We start from the raw sequence: 20127 nt of genomic DNA on the forward strand, positions 1-20127 counted from the left end.
CTTAAGATAGAGGTTGTGCATCAACTAAGTGTGGGAAAACTGTGGGAACATGGGTTAATAAGGAAATGTATCATGTTTCTAATTCTGAATATTGGGAAATTTGGGTATCTACTCATGTAAACAGAAAATTAAAAAAGAAAAGTGGGAATGATGGGTAGCTAGGCATGATTTTAGAAGTTATATAGAATGTATGTAATTTAGGTGATAGCCCATGTTACTCAAAGATTCAATTTATAGCTCACTTAGCCATACATATATCCTCACCCTTGCCTTGGCCCCATTACAATCTTGAAAAGACCTCATGATGTTTGTATTGGTACATTAAATATTTGTTGATTGGTTAGATGAAAAACAAAGTTTAGAAAGCATGATTAGAGAAGAGTAGAGTGATTAACCCTAGACACTTGAGAGATTAGAGTGATATACACTACCAGTGAGGGTTCAATGCTTGATTCTATGTTCCCTGCTTTCATGAGCTATCTTCTTACAAGTTTACTTGCTTTTTATTGTATGATTTGAATTAGTGGAATTTAGTTGCATTCATATTCATAGGTTGAATTGCACGAGTCTTGCTTTTCCCTACTCATTTATTTTATCTCCTTGAGCTTAGCATGAGGACATGCTAATGTTTAAGTGTGGGGAGGTTGATAAACCATTATTTTATGGTTTATATTGTGTTTGATTGAGTGATTTTATCAAACTTTTCACCCACTTATTCATATGATTAGCATGTATTTACAATTCCTTCCTAAATTGTTCTATGATTGAAAATTTGCTTCCTAAAGATCTTTTAATTGTATATTTTTATTCTTCTTTATACCATTCAATGCCGTGATATGTGTGTTAAGTGTTTCAGGCTTCATAGGGCAGAAATGGCTGAGAGAATGGAGAGGAAGTTTGCAAAAATGGAAGGAACACAAAATTGAGGAGATGTCCAACGAGAAGTAACGCGGGCGCATGGCTCATGCGACCACGCGAAATGGAGGAAAACACAGTGACGCGCTCGCGTACCTGACGTGACCGCGTGGATTGGAAGCTGCACGAGTGACGCGAATGCGTGGACAACGTGCACGCGTGGCACAAAAAATGTTGAATGACACAAACGCGTGACTGATGTGTACGCGTGACATGCGCGATCTGCAGAAATTACAGAATACGCTGAAGACGATTTTGGGCTATGTTTTGACCTAGATTTCAGCCCAGGAACGTAGATTAAAGTAAAGGAATGTGCACAGATCTCAGATGAGATCATAATTCACTTTCCAGAATTTAGATGTAGTTTTTAGAGAGAGAGGCTCTCTCCTCTCTCTTAGGATTAGGATTAGGATTCCTCTTAAAGGATTTAGGAATATTTTTATCTTCTTCATCACAGGTTCAATGTTCTTTTTATTTATTTTCTCTTTTATTTGTTTATGAACTTTACATGTTAGGATTTTCTTAATTAATATAATTTGAGGTATTTCAGACTCATGATTGCTTTCTTCTATTTTATAAATAATTTAGATTTTTCTCTTTTGGCTTTGGTTGATTAATTGGTAACTCTTGAGTTGTCAAACTCATCGTGATTGATAATTACTACCTTTGCTGATTAATTTAGATTCCTATAACTCTAGTCTTTCCTCAGGAGTTGACTAGGACTTTAGATGTTAAATTGATTTGTCCACTTAACTTACCTTCATAGTTAGAGATTGACTGAGTGGTAGCAAAAATATAATTCTCATCACCATTGATAAGGATAACTAGGATAGGACTTCCAGTTTTCATACCTTGCCAAGAGATTTTCTAATTATTAATTTATTTTTCTTATCAATTAAATTATTTGTTCAAACCTTTTTAAAACCCCAAAATATACCTTTGCATAACCAATAATAAATCATACTTCCCTACAATTCCTTGAGAAGACAACCCGAGGTTTAAATACTTCGGTTATCAATTCCAAAGGGGTTTGTTACTTGTGACAACCAAACGTTTGTACGAAGGGATTTTCTGTTGGTTTAGAAGCTATACTTACAACGGGATTATATTTGTGAATTTCTTTACTGATAGAAAATCCGTTCGTCACTATATTCTTCATCAAGCTTCTAGATATTAATAATTCCTTCTATATATGATATGTATGATCTTAGAACGATCGTAATCTCTGATTAACTTTTGCTTTACGACGTGAGGTAAGGCTTAGGCTAATTAGGATGTTACACTCCCTATTTTGCAGCTCTATGAATTTTGAAAACTAAGGTTAGAGTTTTGATTAGATTTTTGTGTTTTGGTTGTTTAGGTGCTAACCATTAGTGAGGAATTGTTGGGTTTCATCCCCAATTTCTATGGATAAGGTAAGGTTTCTCAAAAACACCTATAGTTTGGTATATTGTGAATATTAGGTTTTGATTTTTATGAAATATGTTATGTTAGTTTGAGCATTGGTGCTTGTTGGAGTTGTCATGGCTATTTGGAAGCATTTGGATTGAAATTGGTGGCTTGATTTTGGTTGAAAGCTTGATTGGAATCACATTTGGTGTATTGTGCATATTGGGGATCGGCCAAGGTATGGTTTCGGTTTTCTCTATGTAATACGTAATATTCTGGACACTTAAGCTAGTGGACCTTAGGATAGGATTGAATTGGTTGTTGATAATTGTTGATGTATGATGATTTTGATGATTGTAATGATTTCGATGAATGATGATGTTGATTAATGATAGTTGGGTTGAATAATGATGATTATGAGGATTGATAATGAATTATGATGCTTGGTGATGTTGATAAATGTTGAGGATGGTGAAATGATGTTTTGCGTTGTTAATTATTGAGAATTGGAGATGTGTAAGTGGGAATTTTCGGATGAAATTGTATGTTGGTAGGTTGTGGAATTATTGGAATGTATGTGAACATAATTTAGGTACAATGGGACTGTTTTGACATGATTTCGAATGCATTTGAATTGGTTTGGTTTTAAAAGTTTTAGGAACTAGAGAATTTGTAAAACCTTGTTTTTACTGAACTTTGGCGAATCATAAATTGAGCCTCGAATGTTAAAATTGAGTAATCTTTATTTTCAATTAGAGATGATTTTAAGAGTTTTAAAATGATATAAAGTTTGAGAAAAACGAAGTTTTTTAGAGAAAGTTATGAACGTCGGAAGTTCGGTGCAAAAAACTGAAATTCTGTAACATTTAATTTTTCTGAGTCTGATGCAACATGCGTACGCGAACATGAGCATGCGACGCGGGCATTCTCCATCACCTGGAGGTCTCGCGTACATGGGCACTATCTTGTTTACGTGAGCATGTGAATTTTGACCTTGCGTACGAAAATTTTAACATGTGACATGAGCATTCCATTAGGGTTGGAACACTCGCGTACGCGAGAAGGGTGTCGCGTATGCGACCACCTTTTTTTTCAACAGCATGCGTACGCGAATAAGGGGCTTGCATACGCGAGACCCCTGTTTTGCTGAAAACAGATTTTTTTTTCACTTTTCAACGATTCTCTGGTCTTCCAAACTCCTTTAACTACTATTTAGGATTGCTAACTAGATGAGAAAGAGTTAGAGGGCTTAAGTTAATTAAATTTTAGAAGACGTAGATTTAGGTTTTTTGAAATTGTGAGTATATGGATGGGGGTGTTATGTGGGTGATGCCTATGAGAACTTGAAATGATGATAAACCTGTGAAATCATGGACTAATGATGATGGTTATGATGAGTCTAGGACTCAGGGAGGAATGAGTATAGATAATGAGATTGATGTCTTGATTTTGGTTCTGATTGAGAAGCTATTTGTAAGTAGCCGGAGTGTGCCGGGCATTATATCCCTAAACAGTGTGTCGGGCACTATATCCCTGGACAGTGTGAGGTCTGTGGTTGGGTGTCCCGCTCACATCCTTTCGGAATCACAAGAGTGTGTCGGGTACTGTATCCCTTGGAACGTGTGCCGAGCACGATATCCCTGGGGGTTCCCCTTTTATATTCGTGATCGAAAGGCGAAATTCCCATGGGAATGTGTCAGGCTAGTGGCAATTGAATCGACAATGTGATATCACAGACAATAGGACATGTATTCATCATGCACATCTTCTATATGTTTGATTGCTTTGTTTACTTGCATACTATGCCTAATTGTATAACATGCTTATGTGCTTCTTGACTTACTTGCTATACATGATAATTTCTTGTGTTTTACTTTTATGCAATTTACTTGTGCTTTCTACTGGGATTGAAGAGGTTCGGTAGGCGGTGGCGATGGGATCGCATAGAAGTTAGGCTGGTGAAGGCTGCGGGACAATGGTGAAATGATAGTTTAGAAATCCCCTAAGTTAGATGACCTGATTAAGGATTTTGTTAATTTGTTTTATAAGTTTGAACCTTATGCTTGATGTGAAGTTCTAGCATTGCCATTGGGGTCCCGAAACATTATATCTTACATTAATGGGCTCTGTCACCATACTGAGAACCGCCGGTTCTCATACCATATTCTGTTGTTGTTTTTTAGATGCAGGTCGTGACCCACCTCGGTGAGTTGCGAGATGGTGATGGAGCGGAGGATCTTTTGCTTTATTTTGAATTTTGGTGTACTTTGTTATAGACTCTCTCTCACTTTTGTATCTTTGTTTCCTTAGAGACTTGACTTTGAGAGATAAGTTGTATGTTGCTGTTTAACTTTTCAAAGATTCTGTATTATCTGTATATGACTAGTCGGCCTAAACTCTGCGGGCTATGGCTAGTGTTTCTTTGACTATCATTGTTATATATCTATCTTTATTATTATTGTATTATGTATTATGTTGTATATTGTATATTGTATATAGGCCTTAGAATTGTCGTGACACTTGGTTATCCTTTGTTTTACAGTATGAGGTAAGGTTTAGGGTAATTAGGGTGTTACAAGAGGAACGATGAGAACTGAGAAGAGTTCGGCAATGAGAAGAGTGCAACGGCACTCACAATCTGTCCCCATCGGCCGTGACAGCACCCTCTACCAAAGGAGAAGAGTTCGGCAATGAGGGATTGTGATGGTGGCTAGGTTAGAGTTAGGTTTCTCAAAGAGTAAGAGAAAGGGATGAGGTGTATGTTCGTGGGTCTTTGTTCTTCTTTTGACTAATTTTTATAATAAAAATATTTTAATAAAAATAATACCAGGCATAGTACAATGGCCGTTAAAAATTTTTCACTAAAGTTAGTTTTTTTTTATTTTAATAAAAATAATATCAGCTATTGTACTATGGCCATTAAATTTTTTTTATTAAAAGTAGTTTTTCTTATATTTTTAGTGACAAATAATAATTACCATTATAATATATAGTATTAATGACAAATATATAATAATCACAAAAATATAACTTAAATAATAAAATAGTTATTGTTTTATTGTCGCTAAAAATTTGTCAGTAAAATTAGTTATTCTTGTAGTATGGAAAGCTCATCTTCCCTAAAAAATTTGGGGAAGTCAACCTCAAACTGTCAAGATGGTGCAAAGATCGAGAGCGACGATGGTCGGCTGGGCAAGACATCGAATCGCTGGGCTAGCTAAACTTGGATGGAAGCCAACGCCTAAGTGATAGCAACAAGTTAATTATTGTGGGAGTCTAGCTGCTCTGTCAACTTGAAAATCACAGCTTGCATAGTATACAATCGTGTGTTCTCTATCATGTGTCCAATGAAAGCACCCGTAATATGGGAGGTAATCAAATGGATGTATGTATTGAGAATCACTAAAAGTAGTGAATGCAATATGAAGAATATAATGAATTGAAAATACAGTATAGTATTTTAAGAGTGAAAATAGTATGGGAAGAAGAAGAGCTCAACCATCTGCAAGAAATAGAGAAACGGATTTTGGGACAGATTTAGAAGATACAGAAAAAGGATAAGAGCTTACAGATCAATCCTCCTTTCTCTAGCTTTTCTTTCCACCTTATATCCACTATATTAGTGTTGAGATTGTTACATTATTATTAGTTTATTATGTCATTTAGCTCTCTCGTGCTTCTTCCTCTAAAATGTGTATCATATTCCTAATAATATAGTTTTTCGAAATATATTTTTTGCCTTAAAACCTGCAAACACCCACTAAAAAAATTATTTAATATATTAAAAATATTTTTTTAACATTTTACTTATAACATTTCTAAAAGTGTTAGTCTCTAATTTATGATATTTTAATCATTTTTTTTTAATTTGAGACATCTCATTAATAACTCCTAACATATTTTCACTAAATGTAAATTGAATACAAATTTAAAAGATTGAATATGATTCAATAATTAACATTATTCAACTATTTGCTTTCGATTATTTCGATTTTTTTCAATTATTTTAAGAACATTTGGTATTATCTGTTTTTTTTAATTATATCTTGATTTAAGTCACACTCACTATTTTACTAGAAGCATTTTCATTTTGTAATGCAACAGCCTTTTGTATTTGACTTTCACTAAGCATATCTTTATGTTTACCATAAGTTCTAACAATATTGCAAAAATTAACAAGCAAATAAAAAAATAATACAATTTCAACTATTTATTTCTTTGAAAGAATTATAAGTGTAATTGAAGTTCGTGGGAAAAGAAATAAACATAAAAAATACAAGCATTTTCCTTTAAGATAAAGTTTTTGTCATTAAATTCTCCTTGCATATTACTATCTTCATCCGTTCATCGTATCTTTGTCTACATAATCTTGCTAAGCTTAAATTATGATTTGCCAATAAAGTCTCCAAAGCTACTTTTGATGACAAAGTATTTGTATTAGAAATTAAAGATGTATGTTAAGATTAAGGAAACTGCTATAATAGTCCAATGTATCCGTTTGTTGATATTGTCCGTTTTTAACACTTGTAGCCTCACAATTTTATTCTTAATGGTAGGGTGATGGCAAAATTCCTACAACCTTATTTTTGTACTACTAATTTTTTTAAGTAAACATTTAAATTACTCTCCAACGAACTCTATATTAAATATTTTTATTCCAAAAATTTTTATTAATCTAGTAATCTTTGAAAATTAATTTTATTAAAAAAATTAAGGGGTAAGTATGGTTTTGGTCCCTAACGTTGAGGGTTAGAATCGAAACTGTCCCCGACGTAATTTTTTATTTAGAATCATCCTTAACATTTTTTTTCGTATTAAAATCGTCCTTTTAAATTTTTCTGGACAAAAATACCTTTCATCACTATCGGCACCTTTACCTCCACCACCGGCACCGGCACTGGCACCAACACCAACACTAACATCGGCACTAACACCGGCACCAACACCAACACCAACACCTCCACCTCCATCTCCACCTCCAAGAATAACAGCATCAACAAAGAAGCAGAAAATCAATAAATCAACACAAATTTTAACACAAATAGAAACAGAAAGCAACAAATCAACAAATCAACAAAAATTCAACAAATCCAATAACTAAATCAACACAAGTAGAAACAGAAAGCAGAAAATTCAACAAGAAAGAGAAGCAGAAGCACAAATTCAACAATGGAGAAGCAGAAGCAAAAACTCAAGCACAAAGCAGAAAATTCAACAAGAAAGAGAAGCAGAAGCAGAAAATTCAAGTACAAAGCCAAATCAACAGAGAAGTACAAAGCCAAATCAGAAATTCAAAGTACAAAGAAACAGATGCAGAAGGCGAAGCAGGACTGATGGTGTTTTTGTGGAAAAATGAATTTTCAACACACAAATCCAACCGGCAAGTATATCGGGTCGCATCAAGTAGAAATAACTCACAAGAGTGAGGTCGATCCCACAGGGATTGATGGATCAAGCAACTTTAGTGGGTGATTAGTTTAGTCAAGCTAACATTGAAGTGAATTGTGTGAAGTTGATCAACAGAAAGTAAATTGCAGGAATGATAAAGTTGCAGAATGTAAATGGGCAGAAAACTTAAAGAGCAAGAAAGTAAAATAGCTGAAACTTAAATTGTAAGAAAAGTAAATTGCATGAAAAGTAAAGGGGGGTTGGGTGCTGGAAATTAAAGAGAGCAATAGATCAAAACTCAGAAACTCTTGCAGAAAGCTTAACTTGCAGGAAAGTAAATTGGGATCATGAACAGAAATGTAAAATGAAGAACAAGTGCAGAAAAATTAAATTGCTTGAAAGTAAATTGAAAACCAATGGAACAGTAAAAACAAAAGAGTAGCCAAGAACTCAACTCAATTGCAAAATAAAATTGAAGATCTCAGGGAATCAAATAGACTAGAAAACAAGTCTAGATCTCAATTCCTTCCTTGATTCAACAGCAGATAGATTGAAGAAGAAAATGAAAATGAAAGCAGTAAGAGAACTTTGATTCAAATTGCAATTTACTAAAATTTTGCAGCAAGGCAAACAAAGAGAAATCTCAGAGGGAGAATGAAACAGAATTCCTTCAAATCTCAATCCAAGATTCAAGACAGAAATGAAAATTAAAGGAGAGAGCTCTCAAATCCTAATGCTCCCTAGTGGAGCTAGCCTCTTTCTAATTGAGCTCCTACTAGAGCTAACCTCCCCTCTGAAATGAGAATGATGCCCTTTATATAGGCTTTTTTACAAAATGAAAATAAAATGAAATTGAAATTAAAAATAAATTCACAAAAATGAAATTCCTAATCTAGCTTCTCTGTGTGCCTTTGAGTCATGTTGAGTGGGCTTTGCTTGCTTTGGATTTGAGGGAGAATGGGTCTTGGATGGCCTTGATTCAATTTGGTGAGGAATTGAATTAAATTGAATTTTGGCCCATATGTTGCTCCCAGGAGGCTGCCCTGCTCTTGTGGAGGGCAGAGCGGGAAACTTTGTGTGGGTATCCAATTTGCGTGCCAAGGCTTGGAAGCATCAGGATACTGTCCTGCCCTTGGGGAGAGCAGGGCAGTGGTGTCATGGTGCGTGCCATGCTTCCCTGGGCCGTGTCAAAGTGATGCGCGCAAGCTCCCTTGTGTGTAGCGCTCCCCACTTCCCCTTAGGTGCTTGGTTCGAAACCCACAGGTGGCACTTGGAGTTGATTTTTCTTGGATTTTCTTCAAGAAGAGCACAACATTGCCCTGCTCTCCAAGAGGGCAGAGCAGAATAATGAGCGCTACTTTGCTTTGGAGTGAGGCTCCAGCTTCGAACCTTGGTGGAAGCACTTTGGTTTATTTTCGCTTATTTTTGGCCCTTAAAGATGCCTTTCACTCATGCCTCAATTGTATGCCAAATATGAATTGCTATATATCGTTGGAAATCTCTGAATGTCAGCTTTCCAACGCAACTAGAATCACATCAATCGGACGTCTGTAGCTCAAGTTATAGCCCTTTGAAATAGGCATGGTCATGCTGTGAGCGGCCAGATTTTAACTTAGTGAAAATTTGCTCCAACCTCACTTTGTTTCATCATGATTCTGCCCTGCCCTTGGCAAGAGCAGAGCAGTGTGTGCTGATTGCTTATTCTTCATTAATTTAGTCATGGGCAACGCTTTTAAAAGCGTGGCCTAAGCCTCCAAAGTGTGCTCCAACTTCAAAGTGTGCTCCAAAGCTCTTTTTTTCCTCTTTTTTGTGCTTCTTTGCTTCTTTTTCTTCTTATTTCCTACAAGATTTATAAAATTAAAAGATCAAGGAAATCTTCCAATTAAGCACAAAAGAATGCAATATTTAAGCACTAATCATCAATTTCTTGTATGAAAAAGCATAGAAAAATAGGTATATGATGACTTGTCATCAAGGACCACCGGCAGCTCGTGGGCGATGGAGTGACGGCGGCTAAGTAGATCGGCGGTGGCAGGAGCATGCATGAACGGCGGCAACACACTCTACGGCTGGGTAGATCGGCAGCTTGGGTTCCCCTTCCTAGCGATGCACTCCACGGTGGCGGCAGAAGCATGCATGAAGGGAAGGCGGCGACGTCTTCTTCTGGTCGTGGTTCTGACGGCGACTCGTGGGCGGACCGGTGACGATGTAGGTGTCGGATGGTGGCGGCGGCTATGGCGATGGACTCATCCTCTAAATCAAAAATTACGTCAGAGGGACGATTTCGATCCTCAACATTAGGGAATAAAACAATACTTACCCCAAAAATTAATCTCTTCATTACTTTTAATAGACTTTTATTATGCATATTGAACAAATAAATCTAAAAAGATTTATTTAGAAGATTATTAGGTTAAAATAATTATTCTTTTAAAATAAATTAATGTCATTTTAAGATGGAATAACTGATGTGTCTGATAGAATACTTCTCAGAAATTTTAAAACAATAAAAATTTATAAAAAATAAAACTATTTTATCTAAAATCTTGTTAGAGAGTTGGTTTTACTTCTTTTGGTCGAAGTGTTGCCCTAATGAATATATACTTTATAACTTCGATTAAATCAATGATGACCTGCCCGTGACACGGGTCCATGCCCTTTTGAAGAGAAGAAAATTATTATTAAGTCAATCATTAATAAGCATTTTAGTTTCAAAGATGATGCAGACAAACATTTGGAAGATGTACTTGCATGTGCAAGATTCATCCGGGCCACCTAAATATTGATGGGTCCTCTCAACTTTCATACCTTTTTCTCTTTGAAAATCTTTTATATAATTTTGGATATTCGGTATAAAATGGAGTAGAGTTAATAATTAAATTCGTATGTGAAAAATAATTATTTTTTAAAATAATCTTTGAAAAAATTAATTAATTATATTATTTTTGAAAGATAAAACATAAGTTAAATTAATTTTTTTATTAATTAGATAATAATTTATCACGTTAAGTGTTATGTAGCATAATAATATAGTAAATTAATCACACATTTCATAAGATGATTGGTTGATGTATTAAATTAGTGATACATAATATACCACGTATATCATTTGCTATCTGACATATCATAACTTTATTTAAAGTCAAATTAATACACTCATTTCATCTTTAAAATTTTAAGAATTATTGATTAAATTAGTCTTTACATAAATTTTTTATTTTTTTATACTATTAAATTTTTAATATTTTTTAATCCAACTAATTATAATCTCATTTTTTACATCTTAATAAATATTTTTTTTACAAATTAAATAATAAAAATAATCAAATTATTACAAAATTATTTTTTAATATATAGTAGTTATTTTGACATTTTAATCTTTTGGATCTCACCCAAAAAATTTAGTCCAATTTATAATTAGTTGTCCATTTTTATGTTTCTATATTTATTTTAGTTCAAATTTTTTTAACAAATTAAATTAAAAAAACCATTGAAAAGACATAAAGAAATGGAGATAACTAAGTAATAATAATATTAAAAACAACTACGTTAATATATCAAGATTCACTACAACAGAAACGAATCACAGTGGCAAAAAATTGGGGGCCTTTTACCTTACCGTCGCAAAACAAGTATGTGGAAGAAGGATCCTTTCGTGTGCCACAACATAAGCAACCTCAAAGTTCTTCGCCTTTAACTTTGGCTTCCCACCACGATGACTCTCAAATTTTTTCGGATAGTGGTGATAGTGTCTCTGCAATTTTATGCCCATTCCATTCGCTACGTGGTGAACCAAGGCTTGCTCTATAGACGAGCACAAATAGCATTTAGAACTCGGAGGCAGGCCACGTAAACTTGGCAGCTAACGCAAATGATGTAAATTCTCTTGATCAAGAAGTTAATGACCCCTTTGTTGCCTTTGGAGCTCAAAGTCGCAAAGGACGCAAGACTACAGAGTTTTGGACAGTTAAGATCATCGATAATGTATTTAATAATTTTTTTTTGTTCAACATGATTTAGACTCTATGTTATATATTGGTTTTCTTTCTTGTTGTCCACAACGGATACACATATAAGGTATTATATTTGGCTTATAAATTTCGATGGCATAGTCAAACCGGAAAAATTAAGTGTGAGGGAGGCTATAGAATGGCCTAACAGTAGAAGGATCATGCTCAAGTTCAACAACGAAAAGTAACCAATTGGAGACGAAGCTAAACTGTTGAGTTGCGTGCTTGGTCTGCTAGAATCTGACTATGAAAAATTTTCTATCTATGAAAAAAGTTGGCATAAGATTACCACTAAAGACAAGGTTTATAAAAAATATGTCAACGTAAAAGTTTATATCCGTATTGAATTAAATCTACTTATTTTTATAATTATTGAAAAATTGTATTAAATATATAGCAAATTTTTTACTTTGATGAAGATAGTGAAGGAACTATCAAGAAAAATATTTTGAAAAATATGGGAAATTGTATAATGCTTATTACGAGCAAACATGAACGATTGAACAAAATATTAAGTGCTGTCCGCCGGGAATTGATCGAGAGCATTGGAGATGGTTCCTTGACTATCGTGCCAAAGCTAAAACGCAGGTAATCTAATATATCATTGGTACACAAAAATACAATTTATGTTGCATCGAGTCTTTCTAAATTAGTTTTTAATCGCTCTTCAACTCTGATGGACCAATAGGAGAAGCACAGAAAAAAACAATTAATCGATTAAAATAACTATATACCCACACTGGCGGTTTGAAAAGCTTCGCACGGCGGATGGAAGAAGAGGTATTTTACTTTTTTATTCACTATTTGGACTATCTCTATGACTTAAGTTTCCTTGATTGTGTGGAATATGGTAATGACATAACCTTTGTTGTTACAGTCGAAACAACAAAGGAGGAGAGTCAGTAGAGGAGAGTTATGGATCACAGTGCACAAAAAAATGTCTTCTATATCAATGATGAAGCAAGAGCAATTAGTGTAAGTACTACTTATTATAATTTATCGATAAAATTATGGTCTCAAATAGGTTAATAGTTTACTTCTCTATATTTGTTTTGTTTTTTATTTCTTTATTGAATAGTTTACTTCATGAATTGGTTTGGTATTGGGTTAGAAACAGCAATAAAATGTTAAAATGTTCAAAGATGAGTTTCTATTAATCCTAATTCATCAGCTTTTCACTTATAATTTCATCTCTTATGTCGAATTGGACCAAAAGAAGTTTACAATTTCCAATACTGCTGATGAATCCACATTTTATAGTATTTATTTGCTTTAATTGGGTGGATTTTATTGACTTTTTCTACATATATTCACTAAAATAGCATAGTTTTGTGAATTCTTCCTAAATTGTACTTAAAAGTGAAAACATGCTTTTTAGTCCCTTAATTGCTAAATTTTATTCACTTTTATCCCATTCGATACCTTGATGTATTTGTTGAGTGATTTTAGGTTCAATAGGCAAGAATGGCTTCGTAGAAGTGGAAAAGAAGCATGCAAATAGGAGAACACATGGAGAAACAAAGGAAAAGGGCAAGTGTGCGTACGCACAAACTTGTGTGCATACGCACAAGATGAGATTTGGCCAGTGTGCGTACGCACACACCTGTGCGTATGCACAAGTCCTGGCACATGACTTCGTTAAATGCAAAATAGGGGCAGTGATTTCTGGGCTTCCAAAGCCCAATCCGGCTCGTTTCTGAAGCTATTTCAAGCCTAATTCAAGAAGGAACAAAGGGAGAGCAATTTGAATAGTTTAATATCATATTTTAGGTTATTTTCTAGAGAGAGAAGCCCCCTGTTCTCACTAGAATTTAGGGCTATTAGTTTAATTTCTATTTAATTTCTCTCTTTAATTCTTGTTTTAGTGTAGTTTCATTTACTTTTTCTTGTTCAATTGCCTTAATCTCTTAGTTATTCTTGTTAATTTCTCTTTTATGCCACTTTTTAGTTTATGAATATTCTTGTTAATTTCAAATTTTTTTAATATAATTTGATGTTTTATGTTTTCTTGATGCTTAATTGAGTTGTTGTTATTAATTTCTTGCATTTGGTAGCTGTAGATTTTATTATTATTGCAATTTAATATGCTTTTCATTTTATGCACACCAAGTGTTTGATAAAAAGTTTGGCTTATTTTTAGTATAGTTTTTCACACTCTTGGCTTGAAATTGAGGACTTAGGTGACCTTGAGTCATTGATATTCATTCTTAATTGTGACTAGGATTGTTAGTTGGTTTGATTTCCACTAACGCTAGCTTTTCACTAAGTTAATTAGTGAGTTGGTTAGGATTTGTAGATTGAGATCAATTATGCTCTTTTGACTTATACTTGATGTTAGAATTGATTATTTGGGATTAATTCTTCACAATTATTATGTTTGTGGTCAATGACTAGGATAGGAATCCTTAGATCCCAATCCTTGCCAAGAGTTCCTTTTTGCTACTTAAATTCTATTTTCGTTGTTTCACTTGCTTTGAGTTAAATTTCTTGCATGTTATTTACTTTCTTATTGTCTTTTATTTTCTTGTTCATTGCTATCTCAACCCCCATTTCCTCATAGCTAATAATTGAACATTTAATTGCAATTCATAGGGAGAACAACACGAAATTCTACTCCCGGTTATTTTAGTTTGTATTGTGACAACCTTTATTTAAACTTTAATTAAGAGTCAATTGTTGGCTTAGAACTATACTTGCAACGGAATTCTATTAAAAAAATTCTAGACCGACTCTTGGCTCTTATCAACTGCTTACTTTTAATTATTGTTGCAAATTTACCTCAAATATTTCTAGACAGTTTCAACTTCAATATAATTTAGAAACAGTTAGGATAGAATTAAAATAATTCAGTTTTACTTATCCCTTATTTCATTTTATAGTGGTTGACATCCTATAGAACAAATGCTCTATTTTAGTTGTTTTATGTAAATAACTTTTAAAATCAATTTTTTTTCATTCATATTTGTGTGTTTTTTTTTACTGTGATGAGAGTGATATAGTTAATCATCCTGTTTGACATGTTCTTGACATGAGATGGACCTATTAACAAGATGAATGTATTTGATAATTTGAGTTTGTAGAAAAGAATTGAGGAGATTGAGCAATAGGATGAGTCTTCTAGAGTGTTGTCTCAAAATAATTCCATTGCTCAAGTTTTCGGAAAAGAGAAATCAAGTAGAGTGCATGGTGTGGGTTTTCGACTGACTCCTAGTCAACTCTTCAGTCCGAATTCATATCCACCGGGCAATAGAGTCAAGTAGAGGAGACCTAGAATAAGCTGCTTGAACTGCAGGTAGAGCTGGAAGCCGAGAAGTTGAAGAAGAAGGCAATGGAGGATGAGGCGGCAACAGAAAAGAAAAAGAGGCAGACGATGGAGAGTGCTCTGATTTATCTATTTCAATAGCGGGGTGAAGAGCTGCCACCAAACATCGATGCAGGAGTGAGATGGCCATGAATGATAGAGTGAAAAATAGTATGTTAGGATTGGAGATATTTTAGATTGAAGCAAACATTTTTCTGTATTAGACAATGCGACTCTTTACAATAAGATTTGTTTTCTTGGTATTTTCAGGAATATATTATGTTGATTTGCAGATAATTTTTTTTGTTTTTGCCACAAGTTTAGAGTCTAAGATTGAAAATATTAACTCTTAAAATAATAAAAAATCTAAAAAGCAAAAAAATAGTTCTATAATATTTTTAAAAAATTATGCGATTTTTTAGAAAAATCCAAATTTTCATTTTTTAAAATTTCCATCGTGCGTAAGCTTGAAAACATCGAAATAAATAGCGGCAGTTAAAAACCGCCGGTAAACATGCTAAAAATTGCATCACTCACATTTTGCGGCAATTTTCTAAACGATTATCACGAAATACTAATTTAGCGGCGATTATACCGGCAGTTTCTGAAAACCGCCACCAAACCTGATCGCCGTGCTCATAACCAAAGCGGTCCAGTGAGCCGTCGGCTTTTGATTTTGTGGCGGTTTTGATAATTATATAATTAAGGTTTAATTACTCTGCAGGTCCCTATAGTTTCACCAAATTTTCAATTAAGTCCTTATACTTTTTTCTTTTCAATTGAGTTCCTATACCATATAATTTTTTCCAATTTAGTCCTTACCGTGACAAAAACGTTTAAAATAATGGAATATTCTGTTAAAAAAATGAATATTCTCACATTAAAAAAAACTAATCAAATATACCATCATATTTTGAAAATTCCTAAAAACCCCTTATTATTTTGTCCTATACTCATCCCGTCCTAACCCAGTAGCCCTAACTTCTTCAGCTCTCGCTGGATCTACCGTAAGGTCCCCTGTTGAGGCATCTCCTCTGCTTGGCATCCCTCCTATGCTCATCGTCACTAGAAGAAGGCCATTCATCCACTACCAGCAACAGTCGACGGAACAAAGATGAATCAAGGTTGGAAGTGTTAGCGACAAATCTTGGAGCTTCGATGCCATAACAAAAATCACTTGAGCTGTGGTTCTTTCTCCTTCAAATATCACAGCATTCCGAACTCTCCACAAGACCCACACAGCGTTGCAATCAACGTTAGCTTTCTCTCTCCTTCCTGCCCCAAACTCATTGATGCGCACACTGCCAGCCACAGATCGGAAAAATTTTCAAATTGCTACTGCGAGTTAATGGACTCGAAGCCTGATTCAGCAGGGCCGTAATTAAGCAAACAGTTTCTGAAGAAGTTCTGCATCTTGAACTTAGGTAAGGACGAAATAACCTTATTTTTCCTTACTCAGAATCTATATACATTTTTTATTTTGGAAATTTTTTTAGATTTGTTATCAATAATACTAAGTTGTTTTTTGATGTTGCTGGACCATTGACCTGTAATTTAGAGGTCTTAGCATGTACCCCAAAAAAAAAAGCTTCATACTTGTTGATGAAAACATGCATTGGACGGATACTTTTGTTTTATTTTTATTTTTTAATTTTAATTCTAAGCTTTCATTTTGGGATTTGGACTGTGAATGCAAGCCTGAGAAATTAAAATTCAAGCTAATTAATAGTTTGAAAAAATGATAACATTTTGAGAATAGGGTCAGTCGGGATAAAGCTAAGAAAATTTCACCTTGTTAGACCTAATAAACTCTCTCACTGCTTGCAATTTCACCATTTCAAGGAGAGATGTAGTAGTAGTTTTAATACCTTGAACATCTTCAATTGGATTATCATTGCCGAGGTATAATCTCTGGTTTGGTTTTATATCTAGGCCTTCAATTATGGAAAACTCCTTCGATAAATGACCTACAAGTTAACATTATATGCAAACATACTTGTCTTATCACAAGCATCTTGGATGGCTAGGTATTAGATGCTTTGCTTAGTAGAGGTGGGTTCTGCAGTAGTGACCATTTGGATGTAAATTCTAATTGAATATAAGGTGCAAAAAATAAAAGGTTAATGCTTCAATATTGTTTATGCGAGATGAAGCTTAATATATTTAGCAGTAAATTCTGGTCATCTGCTCACACATTGAGTTTTATGCTGAATAGGATTCATTCTTAAGTTGCTTCAAGTCAATTCGATCAGAACCTAAGAACTGGAATATTTATTTATTTCCTTTAGGGTGCTTTGGAGTTGTAATTCGATATTTGGTTCTGTTCCCTGCAAGGTTAGCATATTGTTTTTACCATATTTGCTTACATGTGATGCATCATATGGTATTACTAATAAAATATTACTATTTTCCTAGCTAATTTTAGATTATACTTATCCTTATAAAGATATGCTTTGATGCTGACATTATCAAAAAGAAAAAAAGATTTAAAAGGACATGATTTGATCTTCAATTTTTAAAATTTGATGTAACATGTTTATGCATATGTCAAGAATTTTGTTAATTGGAAAATTGACATATGATTTAATTTTGCTGTGAACATCGTTAGATGTGTGCATCCAGATCATTTTGTATATACAAGTTGAAACTAAGTTGTTGCAGATTGAATGGACCAAGGATTTTTGTACATGCATTTTGTTCCTAGAAAGTACTTTCTCAAACGTGGAGACTTACAAAGTGCAAGGCTTTATGTTCATGTGCAGCCGGCACTTGGTGGAACTTTCACAGACATTGCAATGTGGATTTTCTATCCATTCAATGGACCAACTACTCTTAAAATTAGAATGAAAAATATAACTTTTGAGAATTGGCTTATAATTAAAATTTGGTGCTATTCATTTGATATTATTTGTTGTTGTTGATTTGGGTTTTCATTAAAAATCTTAGTGTGTTTTCTGATGTTACAATTTATCATATCTTCTAGGAAAATATTTTGTTGTGGCAAAGACGGTGTGAGGATGCATTGTATTCCCTGCTCACTTTTGGTGTTCGACGGCCTGTGCGTCACTTGGCATCAGTTGCAATGGCAAAGATCATATCTAAGGAAGATGAAATATCTGTTTATGCTAGAGCAAGCAGCCTTTAGGGATTTCTTTCTGATGGTTCTTGTTACCATAAGGAAAATTTATTTCTTCAATATACTTGTTTTTGAGTTTTTGTCAGCCAAATTGGTTCTCTTGTTTGAAGAACTATATAGAACTCAATTTTTGTAAATAATTTTAGTTATTATTCTATCTATGATTCTTGTCACCATATGCCATATGCAAGTTCTTTCATTATGTTGGTCATAATAAATACTTGAGTGATGAAAATTGAATTTTATATTATACTTATTACTACTATTTTTCTGTTTCATTTTATCCATTATTTTTTTGTATATTCTTAAGATAAGGTATTTTGAAAGTCAAAAAAAATAAAGAGACAGTATTTTTGGTACAATTTGTATATAAATAAGAAACAAATGATAGTGATAAAATAAAAGGGATTATAGAAATATTTTTTATATCGTAGAATTATTAAATAGGGATTATAGGAATATCTTTCATTGAATTTTTATAATTTTTCTAAATTTTCAATTAGGTCTCTATATTTTTTTCTTTTCAATTAGGTCCCTAGGGGTATACAAGTAATTTCACAATTCACTAACATTTTTTAAACGTTTAACGTTAACAATGACTAAATTGAAAAAAAAAATAATGTATAGGGACCCAATTGAAAAAAAAAAGTATAGGGACCTAATTAAAAATTCGGTGAAACTATAAGGACCTGCATAGTAATTGATCGTTAATTATTTCTATTATTTTATTTAAAGAGAATTTTGTTTATTAAGATCTAAAAAATAATATTAATATTAATAGTATTAAAAATGTTAGAAATTTAATATTATGAAAGAAGAGAGAGATTTATATAAGGACTAATTTGATTTATTTTTAAAATTTAATGGTAAAAATAACTTATGTGTATATTTTTAGAAACTAATTTGATTCTAAATAAATTTATGACATATTAGATAATACGTGGTATGACTTGGTCAATTATTTTGTGGTATGTAGTATTAATCTATACTATCATGTCATGTGGCACTTACAATGACACATTATTATCTAACTAACAAAATAATCAATTAATGTATGTTTTTTTTTTCAAGCACAACTATGATTAATTTAATTTTTCTTAAGAATTAATTTAAAGAATGAATATTTTTTAGAGATAAATTTGACTATTAATTTAAATAGAATAAAATACTGCAGTTAACGAAGAATGTTAAGATAATTAAGTTTATCACTTTCTAGTACTAGAGTTTTATTTAAAATTATCAATTAAACTTTTTTTATGAAAAAAGTTAAAAATTATAAGTTTTTAATGTATTTATTATATATTTACTAAAGATGTTAAAAACTTTTAATTATTTATAATAACCCTTAGTACTATCTCCTTTTATCTCATTTAAGTTTTTTTTTTCTTTTGATTGGGGGTATTATGAATAAAGAGAGTTTATTACAATTAAAGAATGGAGTAGAAAAAATGTTTACTGCATAATTATTGATGAACAGATTTTAGATTTTATACATACGAGTGAGATGAAGAGTAATTAAAATAAAAATAATAAAAGACACAAAATTTGCAGTACTATTTGACAGGTAAGTTTTATAATGTTTCACGCTAATGTTTATGGGGGAAGGAATGCTACGGTATAGATAGATAAAAATATCTAGGCTTAATTATTTTGTAGGTTTTTATAATTTTATCGAATTTTTAATTAAGTTTTTATTTATTTTTAATTGAATTTTTATATATATTTTTTTAATTTAATTTTTATTAACGTTAAACATTAAAAAAATATTAATGAATTATAAAATTATTTATATACCCTTAAAGACTTAATTAAAAAATATAAGTATTTAATTAAAAATTTAATAAAATTAAAAATATTTGGTTTCGCCCATGTGGTCAACAACCAATATGATGAGTGGAAAATGTATGCTATAGGAGGGAGTTCTAATCCAACCTTTTTAAACAAAAGAAACGTTTATATAGCACCAAATAACGATAACGCAAAACAGA

This window comes from Arachis duranensis, chromosome 4, assembly GCF_000817695.3.
Source record: "Arachis duranensis cultivar V14167 chromosome 4, aradu.V14167.gnm2.J7QH, whole genome shotgun sequence".
Classification (NCBI taxonomy): Eukaryota; Viridiplantae; Streptophyta; class Magnoliopsida; order Fabales; family Fabaceae; genus Arachis; species Arachis duranensis.